This window comes from Barbus barbus (genome assembly GCF_936440315.1).
Source record: "Barbus barbus genome assembly, chromosome: 47".
NCBI lineage: Eukaryota > Metazoa > Chordata > Actinopteri > Cypriniformes > Cyprinidae > Barbus > Barbus barbus.
Genome location: NC_136725.1, coordinates 15442178 through 15458141, shown reverse-complemented (window position 1 = coordinate 15458141; position 15964 = coordinate 15442178). Strand labels below are relative to the sequence as shown.

The window sequence follows — 15964 nt, the reverse complement described above, 5'->3', positions numbered from 1 at the left end:
CTTAACCAACTTTTTTTATTGTTCCCATGACTTATTAATTTGTGGCCACATTTCATTCATTTGTTCTTCTTTTCATTAGATCATTTCAAGAACTTATTCATTCTTGGCCACTTTTTATTAATTTGTTGCCTCTTTTTATTTAAACGATTCCATTACTTATTTTACTAATTTGTTCCCTTGTTTTTATTAAATTAGTTCCATGATTAATTCATTTGTGGCCCTGTTTTTATGAAACAATTTCCACAAAATATTAATTTGTTCCCTCATTTTAAGTAAATCATAGCCATGTTGTACTAATTCATTACCTTGCTTTAATTTAGTTAAAATGTGATAAAACAAAATAATAAGTCGAGAGAACAAATTCCCAACCCGCATGTTATGTACAGGCTTAATTCTGTACGTTTTAAATATAACCCATTAATGATGTAAAATCTGCATTATACGTGAACGTTAATGAGATCTGAGAAGATTATCAGTCAATAACAACTTTTATCAAGCCTTATGTCATTTTATGAGTGTGACACTTCTTGCTCCCCGTTCACTTTTATTGTATGTAAAAGAGCGGCATGAACACTCTGCTTAATTTCTCTTTTTGTGCACCATGAACAATAAAAAAAATATTTAAGTTTGGAATGACATGAGGGTGAGTAAATGATAACACAGAGAAGGAACTATTCATTTAAGACCTGCCCTGGTGGGTTACCAGTACAACCTACTATCACGTTTCTTTATGCACTTTCAATCACACACTTCCGCTTAATTTCATTTCTTTTTTGCAACGACAAGATACTAGGCCTACCAAGGGACAAGCGCTTAGACTTGAGTCACATCCAACCTGAGTACTGGATCAGGGAGACAAAAAGAGGCCTTTTACTGTAAGTAATAACGCTTAGAAGGATTTTAATAATAACAGGTTGTGAAGATTGGCAAAGAGCTTGAGGTGAAGAAGTGAGACAAAGCTTTATGAGGATGAATGTGGAGAGACAGCATCGGGTTATCAGGATGAAGTCGTTCTGCTTTATGACTAATTACTAAATCATTCAAGGTCAGAGTTTTTCATCTTATCTCCTACAGAAGTCACAGTATCTCAATAAATCTTCAATCTTCATCTTCACCTTTTAGCCTCAAACAAAAGTTACTTGCAAGTTATTCACATGGTAACTAGCTTCCATCTTAAAGGGATAGTTCAGCCAAAAATGAAAATTCTGTTATTAATTACTCACCCTTATGTCGTTCCAAATCTGTAAAACCTTTGTTCATCTTCGGAACACAAATTAAGATATTTTTGATGAAATCTGAGAGCTTTCTGACCCTCCATAGACAGCAATGCAACTACCATATTCAAGGACCAGAAAGGTAGTAAGGACATAGTTAAAATAATCCACATGACATCAGTGGTTCTACCTTAATTTTATGATGCTATGAGAATACTTGAAAGAAAAATAATGACTTTATTCAACAATTTCTTCTCTTCCGTGTCAGTCTGCAATGCGCATATATTCTCACGTATATTCTTAATGAATGGAAACATACGATTTTTAGAAAAAACAAACAATAAGCATGGACATCTACCCCTAAACCCAATCCTCAGTGTCGAGTAAGCACTTTTGCAGCAAAACATACAAGCTAGTTACAATGCAGATAACTTGCAAGCATTTTGCATTTTTGCATGTGCAAGCTCTCTTTTGGCACTCTGTGAATGTTAATTTTGGCCCCTGGACAAAGTCTTTATATTTATCTGCACTACAGAAGATACAAAAACTAGTGAAGCATTGTGTAAAGTAACATATTTACCATGTTTATGAAGTTCAGAGTGTTCCAGGCATATGCGTTTCATCACGCCTGGATGAAGGGATCGTATGCATTGGAAATAAGTGTGAAGGCATCACATGATGAGCTTCAAACAATCACATTTGTCCAAGGCTTTGTACGCTCATGGCCCAAAACCGACCCTAGATGTCTTGCTCAAAGGACACAGCTTTGTTGTACCACAGTGCAAACATCAGGAGAAACAATGAGTGGCAGTGTTTCAGTCAATGGCAGCCCCAAAACAGAGGACTTTTGATTTGGCTGGGGCCGGCGTTAATGGTGGGCGACAGTATAGCAGATCTGTTTTTGTCATAAAAGGTCCCATGAGAGGTAGGGGCATGGCCTGGCCCCTATTAAAATTGTTGTTTGCAGTCACATAGCCTGCTTGCCCTGACAATGCATGTCTGTGTACTGTGAACATTTCTGTACACATGTGAGAGCAGAGCTGTCTATTAAGGGAAACTAGATTGAAGAAGGGGAAACAGTGTACAAACTAACGTTCTCAGCCTAACAGTCTGCGTTTGTCCACAACCTTTTAACCTCAGCTGCCGTCAAATAAAAAATACAAAAGAGGTCTGATCAGACTCAAGAGCGATGTGTTGCTAATCTGTCTGCGAGCGCTGCTTTAGTTGTGTGTAATGTTCAAATTCAGGCTCTGATAAGATATGAGCTGTTTTGAGGCACAGCAGATTTCTAAAGGGAGGGGTGGGTTTATCTCTGCGCTAGCACTAGCTGCTGCACTTAGCTGGGGTGTGATTTCACTATTCACTGTAAACACAGACCATGAGGGGAAGTAGCGGCACAAAACTGGCCAGAATGATGTCTATGAAGGGTTGTCAGACAGGAACGTACCTGACTTTGAAGCAACGCGCAATACTAGCTCTATCCATACTCATTTTGCTAATAAATTCTGTAACAATCAATATTATGCCACAAGTGCTGCTGATCGATCAATATTTTGACGGCAATGGCTAATAGTGTTACCGATCTAAAGGTGTGGTCACATTAGCTAAATTTTGCAGACAAAAAAATGTTAATTGTCAATAGTGTAGCAATGTATAAAGCACAGCTCACAATGAAGTAACTGTCAAACCTGTCAACACGGCAAATTTGCGTGAAAAACCTGAACCCATTGCGAAATCTGTGTGGTGAAATGTTTTGACAAACAAAATTCAAGATTGCTTAAATTTCTATCCGTTTAAGTCTGATGTCATGCATTACTGTTTCTAGGTTCAAACACTTCCTCAAATCGCAAAGACAAACAACAAACCGGGCTTATATGCACTCACAATTCGCGGTAGCGTTTCCGAAAATGCTTGATCCTAAGCTTTCTCTCCATACTGAAATTTTAGTTGGCCAAATAGTAAATAACCTATTCTGAATTGTTAAATAATTGGTGTCCAGGTTCGTTGCTGCGTACAGTGTGAGTTTTTAAAAACTTAGCTTAAAGGTGTGATACAGGATAAATATTACTTCTAAATGGCTATTGAGATTTTCCACTTGAAATAATTAGCAGATTGGATCTGGAAAGAGTATTATTGGAAAGTCACGATTTAACAAGCGGACTGAAATCACAAGATTTTTTTCCGCAAAATTTGCAATACAATGTATATAATGCAAGTATATACATAAAATGGAATTCACACAAGATTACTGAAATGTAGATTAAGATTTAATGAGATTAAAAACTGCAAGGTAATGGAAGTAGCAACAGTACATCTGACTGAAATGGATTATCGAAAAATCAAAAACTGTAGGGTGATAATTTGATGCAATCCATCAGTTGTCTATCGGATGGAGGCAGATTTGAATGCCAGCTTGCAGTTGATTGTTAGAATCGGGCTGGATTTAAGTGGATGAAATGACTGAAGAAGTCTGGCAAACGTCAATAGAAGATCGACTTATGACAATTTGATTAAAACTTACAAGGTAAAAACATTAAAACACACACACACACACACACACACATCAGATCAATAAGATACATTTAGAAAACTGAAAGGGCGATTTTCCATTTCATGCTGACTTCAAAATCTTTTTCTGGTAAACCAGAGAAAAGTATTGTTGACTACTCTTGCACGTAACAGATTTGTAACTTAAAAACGGCTCTCTAGAAAGTAAATGTCCCTCCCCCAATACCATATGCACCGACTACCAAGCAGCAAGTCATGTTTCATTGCTGAGACTTTACTGAATCCTGATGAAACGAGCTGTTTGACATGTCCCAACACAACTTCCTGTTTTAATAGGAAATATGTCAACGCTGGTAAGAAAACATCAGACATTAAGCAATTCCATGTGGTCTTTACCTTTTTTTTTTTACCTGGAACACTCCCCTATGCTTAAAACATATAGCAATATGCTAGCATAGCGGATCATCTAACTTGATCAAATAGCCTGATTCTAGCCTTGATCAGACAGATCTAATAGTTCAGATAGCCTGATTATTTGACAACATTAGCCAGGTTGGACAGACAGGCCCTGTGCATCCAGTGGAGCATCATTGTGTTCATTTGCATGGCCATAACAGCGGTCATATGACTGAAAGAGAGCTCATGGGGTGGTGGCACCCCTCCACCTCCCCCTCAGTCATATGACTACTGTTATGGCCATGCAAACAAATACAATGACACTCTGTGCGTAATGAGAACAGAAAAGAGGACCCTCTTAGCTCATCTACGCTCGGTCACACACACACACACACAAATACTGTAGGATGTTTCTCAGAAAAACCAGAAGAAAAATTACATCGCTCAGAGGTGCTCTTTCATAGTCTTAATGAAATTATATTAACTTTATATCAGATTATAAATAATTCTCAAAACTCAGATATATAATTTTTTCCCCAGATTATTTCTTGAAGATATATAAACAATGCTATTCACATTTATTCAGTACCACTATATTCTTACTAAGAAAAGAGTAATTAGAAAAAAATGAATAAATAAATTATATATATATATATATATATATATATATATAAAATATGTATATAAATAAATATAAATATATTTTATAAATAAAATTTATAAACTTTTTTAGTGAAGATTTACGGAAATGATCATGCATATTTAAGCATAATACTTTTTTTTTTTTAATCAGTAATATCAACCAATAAATACATAAAAATATATTATGTATTCATAGTAATTTTCTCAGGACAAAATAACAGGAAGCAGCTAATATTCAATATTTTCATGTGGTTTGTGATTTGTTTCTTATTGGGTGTGATGGCAATACTTTACATCGTAGTTTCTCAATTCATTCCTACAAATGGCATAATCCCTTACAGTATAATCTGTATGAAAATACCTCTCAGCTCATCAAACTCTAACTGATACATTCAAATCTGCTTTATGTCATTATTGAAGTTGGTTGAGGTTCACGCAAGCAGAAAATGTGATTAAATGACTGCATGGATATAACTTCATCTAAATAAATAGCGAATGAGCCAGTCGATATGCTGGATTTTATAACTGAATATGTCATTATGATGCATTATGGTATTATGGGATTTTTTTTTTTTTATTCCAGGTATTGTTAAAGCTCCTAAAACCACTTCCCCTGGTGACGTGTGCACAAAAAAATGCAAACGCCTCAGAGTCCCTTTCCTGTACCTGCTGACCTAGATAAGAGTATGTGCCTCCTCTTCCTGCCAAGCGCTATTTCCGAGTGATAGAGCCAGACGTCGCATGCAGCCATGCTTGACCAATGAATGCCACAAATGGCTCATCCAACTCATTCACCTTTACACCGGTTTCAAGACATGATGCGCCTATCATTTGCAAATGAGTTTCCATTTTTTTCTGGTAAATTCTGTTAATGTTTAAACTCTTTCACCTATCCCAGTTTAGTATGTAGAGACGACTAAAAGTAAGCCATTGTTAGGTTATTATTATTATTATTATGCACTAAATAATATTTAACAAATAACATTTTTGTATTGTAATTTTGAATTACATTGTTTCTTTCATTTAACAAAAATAATCCTGCACTGTGACAAATACATTCTGATATAAGCAGTTTAATGAGGGATAAAACGAAAAAGTCTATAAATTGTATAATGAAAAAAAATATTTGTATATAAAATATATAACGTTACGCTGCTCTCACACTGTTTGAAATATGAGGGGGAAAAAACAACAATTACAAGAGTACAAACAGATATTCAATAAGTTATCATTAGGTTTAAGCATTAACAACATTAACAAACCATTATCAATATATTTGTTTTTAAAATCATATTTTTAATTATTTATTTACCTTTGTCAGCGTTAGCTAATAAAAAACAACTGTTTATTGTTAGTTCATGTTAGCTGAGGTCAGTTAAATAATATTAACAGATATAACTTTTGATTTTAATAATTTATTAATAAATGTTATAATTAAAATGTTAATATTCATATCTATAAAAATAAAACAGAGTATGTTCTATATCTACTGCACATAAAGTCCAATAGACTGTTTCCATAGCCAAAATAGTCATTTAATTTCAGTTCTCGAACTTACTTCCTTCTCTACACCTCAACACAGTATTATGAAACCATTCTGTTAAATGCAAAACTGCTGTGAAACAAACTGCTGATAACAACGACTGTACACAAAAGCCAATGCTGAGTCGAGCCATCAGGAGAAATGTGATCTTGACTACTGAATTAACAGTCGGATCCATTTCATTCTGCTGATGTCATGACAACAGTGCTTTTATGCCAAATCACTTAGCTTTGTAAATGAACACGCATAAAGGTGCAATAAGCAAACATGTAAAGGATGCTACAGACACAAACTTGGCATGAATGGGAAGGTGGTGTCTGTCAGTGAAAATGCCAGTTTTCTTAAAAGTGCTGTATGTAGGATTGAACTAGGTATTGCAGTCCAAATTCAAAATATTGGAGAGGGTTTTTTTCACCCGGCCCCTCGTCCTCGGACTTGATGCACACGCAGGTTGCCAGATTAACGACACCAACAGGAACGAGCGCACATGACGATGAATCAAATGAAATATGCTGTGTTTTCCGCCAACTGGCAACCCAGGGCGCCAAAATACATTTGGGTAAACTGGCAGTGGGCGGGTTTCACAAACCAAAACAGAGACCGACATTCCGGCCCGGAACGCACATTTATTTTAAATTTAGTAGAGCCAAAAACTTACATACAGCACCTTTAAGTCTTTTGACTTGTGAAAGTTAAGTAACCAGCCAGAACATAGCTTTTCACAAATACAACTGACATTTGGTAAATGGAAAAATCTAGTATACATAAATGGTTGTATGTGAAAAATTTGTTTTTTACAAGTCAAAATGTTTAATACAGTCTGAATTAATACATTGTTTTCATGTATGATGAAGAATATAAGGCTTGTTCAGAAGGGAATGACATTGCTCAATATTCAGATAGGAAATTATTTCTTAAAAATGGCCTGTTTGTTTAGTTCACAGTAACAAGCCTGTTCTACTACTGGCAAAACTACGAGCAACATTCAAAGGTAACCTTTCTCCCAGACCATTTGAGCTGGTTTTACTTTAAATCTATCACATCTTTAAACCTTAACAGACTTAGATGGGACCTATATCACATAGAATTGCACAGTGCTTCTTACAAATGAACCACTTGGATATAGCTAATGACTTGTTTCAATTCAACAAAGGGCCTCTCACACATGTGTTTCCATAAAACAAGGGCCTGGTTACCTCCTGACCCCAAATTTGTCAGAGTGTTGGATTTTCCATGGTCTCACTGAGAAAAGCCCTTTCAGTTGACTTCACCGAATACTCCAATTGCAGCCAATCTATGTCAGAAGACAAGTCTTGCACAATATGCTTCATTTTTTCAATATGATATCACTTAAAGAGAAACTCCAGCTGAAACGAGAGATTACTGTTTGTCATATGTGAGATTGCAATGATCAATCTGACCATCCATGACCATTCATGTCGTTCCAAACCTGTTTGAGTTTATTCCACGGAACACAAAAGGAAACATTTGAAATAATGTACTAGTCCCTGAAATTACAATAAATGGGGACTGGAACTCAAAAGGGCAATTTGAAAGTTAAGGTTTAATTGAAAGTTCTATTCAAGTAGTCAGTTTGATTTGCAGCCTTTACAGCTTTGAAGTAGTACTGATGTCTGAATCATGAATGACCCTGATGAGTCAGATCGTTTTATGAATCAGTTAATCCTAAAAACCTGTTTAAATGATTCAGTCCCCTTTCATTGTAAGTGGATTTAAAATAGAGACCAGAACAATCATTCATTACAAAGAAGAAATAGTCATATTTGTCATAATTCTGAAAGTAAAGTTTAAAGTTATGTTGTCATTTCTGTGCCATTAGTATACTTTTTAGTAGCATGCTTGCAATATGCCACACATTTGAGCTGTAAAAATATCACCATTTCTTTTTAGCACCATTAAAGATCTGACTAACCCACAAACCTTAAAAAATGTCACACATCTGACTTGGAAACAGTCTGGAGCCACGAACAATACACCAGGAATGATAGATAAAACTAATTACTGTTTTAATAAGCAGTGCCCTTTAGAAACTGTATCCTCAATGGCAGATGTGTGATTTGTCCTGAGCATTAATGAACAGCTGGCTATCAGAGCATGTAAGGCCACCAGTTAGGTGTTTTGCCAAACCCCTACTGATGTGCCAAAACCCAGTTATGATCATTCAAGCATTCACTCCGAAAGTAGCATGTGTATATTTTGGCATTTCCCTCTCAAGAATGTTCCTATCGTTGTTGAACTTTGACTAAAATTTCTTCCTCTTCATCATGTTCCTGCATCCCGTTTTTGGGTTTCTAGCATACTCTTACTAACATGGACAGGATTTTTAGTCTCCACTAGACTCCAGGACGACCCCACAAACTAAACATTTTGAATTTGAATTCAACATAATCTTCAATGACAGAAACATACTAAATAATAAATGTAATGACTTTCTTTTGTAAAATATAAATTAAGATCAAATCTGTATGCATGCATGCTTTGCCATCATAGCAGCAGACTCAGGTATTTTTAAAACATGACCCAAATGCATAACAATCTGATGTTCAGTGGTTTAGATGATTTTGGTTCACAGTTGATGATGAGCTACCTGGAAAACAAAGCCTAGTGAGTTAAGCCTTGAGGTTTATTTTTAACCATCATCATTCGAATCTAAGCTTCCATTGTGATCATTTTGTTGTTGATGTTTATAGTGTTTGAATATCACTGACACTGATGCCTGTGTTTTGACGTCCATAATTATCCTTGTGTTGTTATAAGCAAATGAGCAGTAATATATCAAAATGAGAGAAAGCCTCCCATAACGGCCATCATATCAGACGACAACACAGGATGTACAAATATTAGCTGGTACTTAGATAATGTTGCACAATCATCCTGGAGTTTGGTCAGTTTGTGGGTTGTAGGGGGGTGGAGCGCTGGCGGTATCTGCTCATCTTTGCATAGTCTGTGTTTTCCTGTCTTTGTGAGCGCCAAAGCATCTTTACTGTATTAGCACTCTATTGAGCAACACCAGTGCCACTGTGCTGTAATGAAGTGAACTTAGCTAGCATAACTGTTCGCCAGCCTTCCCAGAGGAAAATTATACTGCTCTGTAATAGCACAGGAGTTCTCAGATGTTTTACTTAAGTATCAACCTTGTCTCAGATGTTTCTTCTAAAATGCCTTTGGAAAAACAAAAATGCACTCTTAAAAATAAAGGTTATTTACTGGCATCTGGGGTTCCATGGCAACTTACAATTGCATAAAGGTTTGTTAGAGTGGAAAAAAGTTATTGGAATAAAAAATCTTTTAGGAACTGTTCACTGAAAGGTTCTTTGGGGCACCCAAAATGATTCTTGTATGGAATCGGTGTAACATTTACCTGTTTTAAGAGTGTAGACAAATGTGACTATTGTTAAGGTAGAGTAAGTGTAAAAGCAATAATATCAATGTGGACAATGTATCTCAAATTAATTGGCATTAGAAGAATGTGATGAGAAATTATTGAGTTCATACTGAAACTTCAGACTTTAGCATTTAGGCAAATCGGAGCACAGTCCGAGACGCTGCTGAGACACTCGATAGGGTATAAACGCCGGATTATCCGAGTCTTTTATTCTAGAGAAGCAAACTCTCTTTACTCAAGAGAGGCAATTTGCTTTCCCTTTAATCTCTTTGCCATCTAGGAGAAACAATTGAGACTTTAAAGAGATTTCATTTGTATTCTGTGTACCGCATCAACCTCCGCCCCTCTGCCCCTACTATCTTTCCACCATTATATCCCCCACTCCAGCCACCTAAACCCCTCCCTGTGCAGGTTCCCTCGCACACACGCACACACAACCCTGTCACCAGGCTATGCCACCCTCGTTGCCCTAATAACAATCCTAGGAATTTTAGTTAGGGCAAAAATGCTTCAAATGACACATACTGGGGAAGGGAAAGGAAGGGGGGCCTGCCTTCGGGAGCAAAAGTGTCGTTGGTTAACGTGGAGCAGTGGGAGTCAAAGATCAGCAGCAGTATGGCCGAAAGGAGAATATCGACATGGGGCTTACCATCAGAAACAGCAGCCCTGTCTCTCCATGGGGTGTGCACCTTATTCAGCTCTTTCTATATTCACCAGCCAGCGGAGCGTGGCATGAACACACTATACCTAGTGTACTGCCCCATTTGAGATTCAATAATATGTGACTGTTTAACATTGCACAAGCCGCATCACTAGGTACGGTACATGGGCAAGGCATCAAAGATGTTTAGTCCTCAATCATGCACTCGTTAGCCAATCCAGGGCTCAGGAGGGCTGCTTTAGCATCATCCCTGAGCATCACCTCACAGAGATGGAGGAAAATACCGTTCTGCTACCCGAGGTGCTAAACACGCTTATGTTCACCTTCCCAAGCCAAGAACAAACCCAAGGACACTACTGGAGAAGCTACCCTTGGTGTAACAACAGGAATAAGGGTGTGTGGAAAGAAGACTGAAAAAAAGGAAAAGGCTTCCTCACCGTTTCACCGCTTGCCGTCCATTCACCAGCAACACTGCAGACAAACATTCACTTGGGAGGCAGAGGGAGCGCACGATCCGTCCCCTTAGTCCTGAATCGCCAACATCCTCAGAGCCGCCTGAATCTCCTCTCACACATGCACTCATTCACTGGCACTCTTTTGTTGTGTCGTGCTCTCTCCTCTTATAATTGTCGGTGCGCTATTTCTCCTCTTGTTAGCTCCAAGCCAGTTAAGAGACACTGCAGCGATGGGGGAGGAGGGTGTGTGTGTGCGCGCATGTATGTGTGCTTGTGTTGAAGTGCGTTCGTGAGTGAGTGAGGGAGTATGAGAGCAATGGAGGGAGGAGTCAGTGGGGATAGAGGAGAAGAGAGGGGAAAACAGCTAGTAGTCTTAGATCCTGAGGAAAAAGAGAAAGCAGAATGGGGCGCCAAGAGATCTCTGAAGGAGAAAATACAAGGCGTATCGCCAAGAATTACGGGTATGAATAGAGAATAAGGAGGGTTATCTGTGTGATTGCAAGATATGGCAGATGTTCTGCAGCCCCGTGGATTTGCTCAGCCAGCTGCAGGAGTCGATTCACAGCAGGGTTGGCTGTGATTTCATTGATGGCTGAAAGAGCTTGCAGGAAAACGATACAGAATGAGAGATAGAGGGAGTTGAAGGGGAGGGAGGAGATGACGGCAAGGGACCAGGAGGGGGCTGGATAATGCTGTAATATGTTGCTTCTGTTCCAACTGTTTCTGTGACAGAAGGACCACTTCCTCTGCAGCCATTGGTCCCCTGCTTGTACGGATAGATGTGCTGACAAATAAAATATCCAGCAGTTACTCGTGGGTGATTGGATCATGCTCCCCTCCCACCCCTCACCTCCCGCCCCCTGTTGTGGCAACAAGATTCTACCTCACCCCAGGCAGCTGAGGACGACATCCAGTGCGTTTGCGCCTAGCATCCCAAACAACACTGTACAAACACTAATGTCTACATGTCTTGTTGCACTAGACATTCAGGGAGGGTTAGGGAACAGCAAGGTGCAACCCAACCTTGTCTTTTCAAGTACATTTAGGCATTGTACGTTTTTGGGAAATTTCGGTAGTCTTAAGATTTCACTTGACGTAAGGAGAAATCTATAAGCTTAGTGTGACTTAATAAGTGACAAATGATTATCTGCCTTCAAGATGTATCTGTTTGGTCTTTCACAGAAGATTTTACCAAGGTCACACACTCTTGGAAAAAAGTGCAAAAATTTTACCTTTAGGAGTACAACAGCTTGTAACTGGGGCAGTACCTTTAATGGGTCTTCTTTGTACCCCTAAAAGGTTCAATGAAGTACCATATTTTAAGGTTCTAATGTGCACCTTTTAAGGGTAGATAAGGTACAAGTTTGTCCCTTCAGGGCTACTGTCCCAGTGACAGGCTGTTATACCCCTAAAGTAGGTATCTGTGGCAGGGACTGACCTGTGGTCTATGGTCATGTGTGGGCATTAGTGGATGATTGATGAACAAACTGTTACACCTTATCCTATCAGATTGTGCTGCTGCCCTGTTACGTTACACAACATGGAGAAAAAAAGACCATTAAGCTGTCAAATATATCATACCATCGCCAGACGACAGCAACATGATTTCAATGGATGATTCACTACAAGGAAACAGGAAATAAAAATAATTAAATATCATTGAGACCAATTTGCATAAACATTTGTAAAAATAAACTTTTCTTCTTTTTTTTTTGCAGTTTTCCTGCCTCCTACCTTTCATCCTGCCCGGTTACCTAATTTTGGCCAAATTCTAAGGCTTTGCATGCATTCTTTATGCAAAATGCAATCCCATTGTGAAAAGAAAAGAAAAAATGAAATTGAGAAATACTGATTAGAAATATAGTTACTTTTAAAATATCAACGTCAATGTGTCAGCTCATCAGTATCAATGCTTGAAACATTAAGGTGCAGATGATGCAAATTACAAGTCTATCAGGTGCAACGTAAACAAAGACATCAGTGTTACAAGAACAGTTATTGAAACATTTAGGACATGTGGTAAACAAGATTTTGGAGGGGAATTTTGAATGCACATGAACATCTCATGATCAACTTGTGTGGGATTAAAATGACATCAGTGCAACCACAATGATTATACCACAGGGCCTCTTAAATTAGCCCAGTGTGAATGGATTTCCCTATGAAATAAGAATAGGGAGCTGTAATGTTTTAAGTAAGCCAAATACATGTTGTTGGGTATGCTTACTTGCATTCTGGGTGAGATGTGATGCTACATTTCTATAAACAGCTCTCCTGTGGGAGGAGTGATGTATGTGCAGTCTGTCCATGCAGGCAAAGGAAAAGTCTGGCACTTGAAAAATGCTTTGCAAACATGCAAACATTTTTTTCATGTCACACAACAGTGTCAGATTGGCCCTTGCATCTCCATGAAATAGCAAGTAACATGAGTTTATGTATAATTTAAGTGTTGTGAATAAAGCATTTCATCTGATCTCACAATGCATAAATATTCATGGGGGCCACATTTTCATATATTTTGTTTTCTTCAATCACATATAAATAGAAACTGCATGCTTAATCTACTCATGCACACTGGGATGCAGTTCACAATTGCAGTCTGTGCACGGATAATGTTAAAGGTTCGATTCCAATTGGTTCAGCAGTTCATTTAATTAGAGTGTAGCATTTGGACCAATCAGACACACAATTGTTCATTAGATTTAACAAATCAATTATTAATTAGATTAACAAACAATCACAGACCCCTCACCCAACACCAGACTCAGTGTTTATATGTCTGTGAACGACCTCCAGGCACCTCAGACAGATTAAACTTTACGACCTAAAAGTATGTAGAGAGAATCTTCCTCCCTACTTAATTCTCTCTAAAACAGACACATACTGCTATAGGAAATGACTTATTGTTTTGTGCATCAACACCCAATCAAATTACATATGCAAAATACCATGCTTTAAGACAAAGAGTCATAAACTTTCCCTCCAAAAGTGCAAGTCACCATTGGCTCTTTGACCCCCGAGAGGAGTGACCTCCACAGAACTTAAAAGGCCTCACTTCAGTGACCCGCCTTGCTTTTTAGTCTCTTCACTCGTCTCTCATCACCTTCCCGTCTTCTGGTTGCTAAGTCCCAGAGACCTCGACACAGCCAGTCTGCAGTTCTGTTCGATTCAGAGAAGATGAGGATGTGAGCTAGAACTCTTCTGGAACCCTTAAGTTTGTGCCAGGCTTCAGCCTTGACTTTCCATTCAACAAATATCCTAGGATCTCAGCTGATGTCTCTCTTAGCTCTTCTTCAATTTCCACCTGGGAAGAAACTCCCAATCACCATCGAGTCAGAACATCTTTGGAGTTGATCACTCTTCAAACCCGGAAGAATGAGATCACAAGTCCAAACCTTGAAACCATCAAGACTTTCATCCGAGACTGCATCCGGACACTCGTCAACGACCAAGGGAATGCAAGTTATCATTTATTTAACTAAATGAACCAGAGGTTTAGTATAAGCTATAGACCCTATTGTAAAACGGTGTCGATGGTTTCACTCAAAGGTTAACTCACTCCTTTTCCATAGATGCATTTTCATTAGGGCTGTGCAATTAATCGCATGCGATTCTCATGCGCATCTCGTCAGTAAAGCCGGTTCCGTGATTGGCACTAAATCTCCATCACCTGTTACTATTCAGTTAATACACAGAGCCGTAGTTCACTGACAAGCTAGGCAATATCGCGTTCAATATCACAGATGAATCACATTCGATTATGAACGCAATATCGCGTCGTTTGTCAGTGAACTACGGCTCTGTGTATTAACTGAATAGTAACAGGTGATGGAGATTTAGTGCCAATCACGGAACCGGCTTTACTGACGAGATGCGCATGAGAATCGCATGCGATTATTGCACAGCCCTAACTTTCATGTTTCTCTAATGGTCTCACTTGCCCTTCCTCCATGTATGAGTGATTGTATGTTTGTTTGTTTAGATTAGTTATGTGTGTTAGTGCTTAGTTAAAGGGGACCTATTATGCAAAAATCACTTTTATAATGTGTTTGAACACAGTAGTGTGGCCGCATTGTGTGAAAACAACCATCCTATAATGGTAAAAAACTAATTTTATTATAATCTAAAAATATTATAAACAGTCTCTCAGAATGAGCTGTTTCAGATTCTCCCTCTGTTCACGTCACCGAGGGGGAAAAGTCCCACCCATTTGTGACGCTGTCCTATAGACACAGCCCTGAGTGAGAAGATGCGGTCCACCTCCGCCATTACTTATCACTTGCTGTAGATGCTGGAGATATACAATGTCAGCGTCAAAGAAGCTTTTCAAGTGTTGTGTTTTGGGATGCACTAACAAACATAGGAGTCTCCATAGACTCCCTCCATCTGAGCCTGAGGAAGCTGTGGTTAAGTGTCAATGTCTAAGGAAATGTCCTGGAAAAAAAAATTGGTAAAGTCTCCAAAACGTGTAGGGATCAATACCAACACTTCATGCGCAAACGTCAGCTCCAGATAAAGTAAATGTCACGCGTTTGTGAGCTTCTTTGTACTCTGTAAGGCTCTGTAATGATGCTAAAACTACCATTGTCTCTGTCTGTTTTCTCTGGTGCTGTCTTCATGAATGATCGTGAATAGGAATGTGGTAGTTAAAAGTTGCATATGAAAGCAATGTGAGGCGATCGCTTCAGTTTGTTGAGCTCATAATCACAAGCGGGACTTCTAAAGTTTGTGATAGCATGCCATGCACCATGAGACCAGCTATGTTGTTATTTTGATCCCGCCGTGCTCCCATCTGTGTAATTCATAAACGCAAATGTATTATGCCCAGTATAATCAGATGACTGACTTTGAAACAGAGTACGTTTTCTGTAAAGATAACAGGCTTGTACTAACTGTGGGATGTTTATTTGCAAAGGCTAGCACTGCTAATGCAGAGCTGGAGATCTTGAAGCTTCGCCCTCTTCTCCGAGAGCACCAGCTCATTTGCATTAAAGCATACAGGTGCATCACTACTGCGGAGATGATGAGTCAGTGTCGCCGACTTCATCTCTTAAACCGAAAAAAACAAAGAGTGCACTAGTTTATCAAATTATAAAAATGTTAATGCAGTCTCCTTACTGTTTTTCACTGACACATTCA

At 38.5% G+C, this 15964-nt stretch overlaps 1 protein-coding gene across 1 annotated transcript in view; it reads right to left on the bottom strand.

Annotated features, from left to right (window-relative positions):
* Nucleotides 1-11120, bottom strand: part of LOC306865541 (guanine nucleotide-binding protein G(z) subunit alpha) — a 43584-nt gene extending 32464 nt beyond the window's left edge. The window contains exon 1 of the mRNA XM_079410223.1: nucleotides 10808-11120. The gene's annotated coding sequence lies outside the window, so the exon portion shown is untranslated. The remainder of the gene's footprint in view (nucleotides 1-10807) is intronic.
* Nucleotides 11121-15964: the final 4844 nt, after the last annotated feature.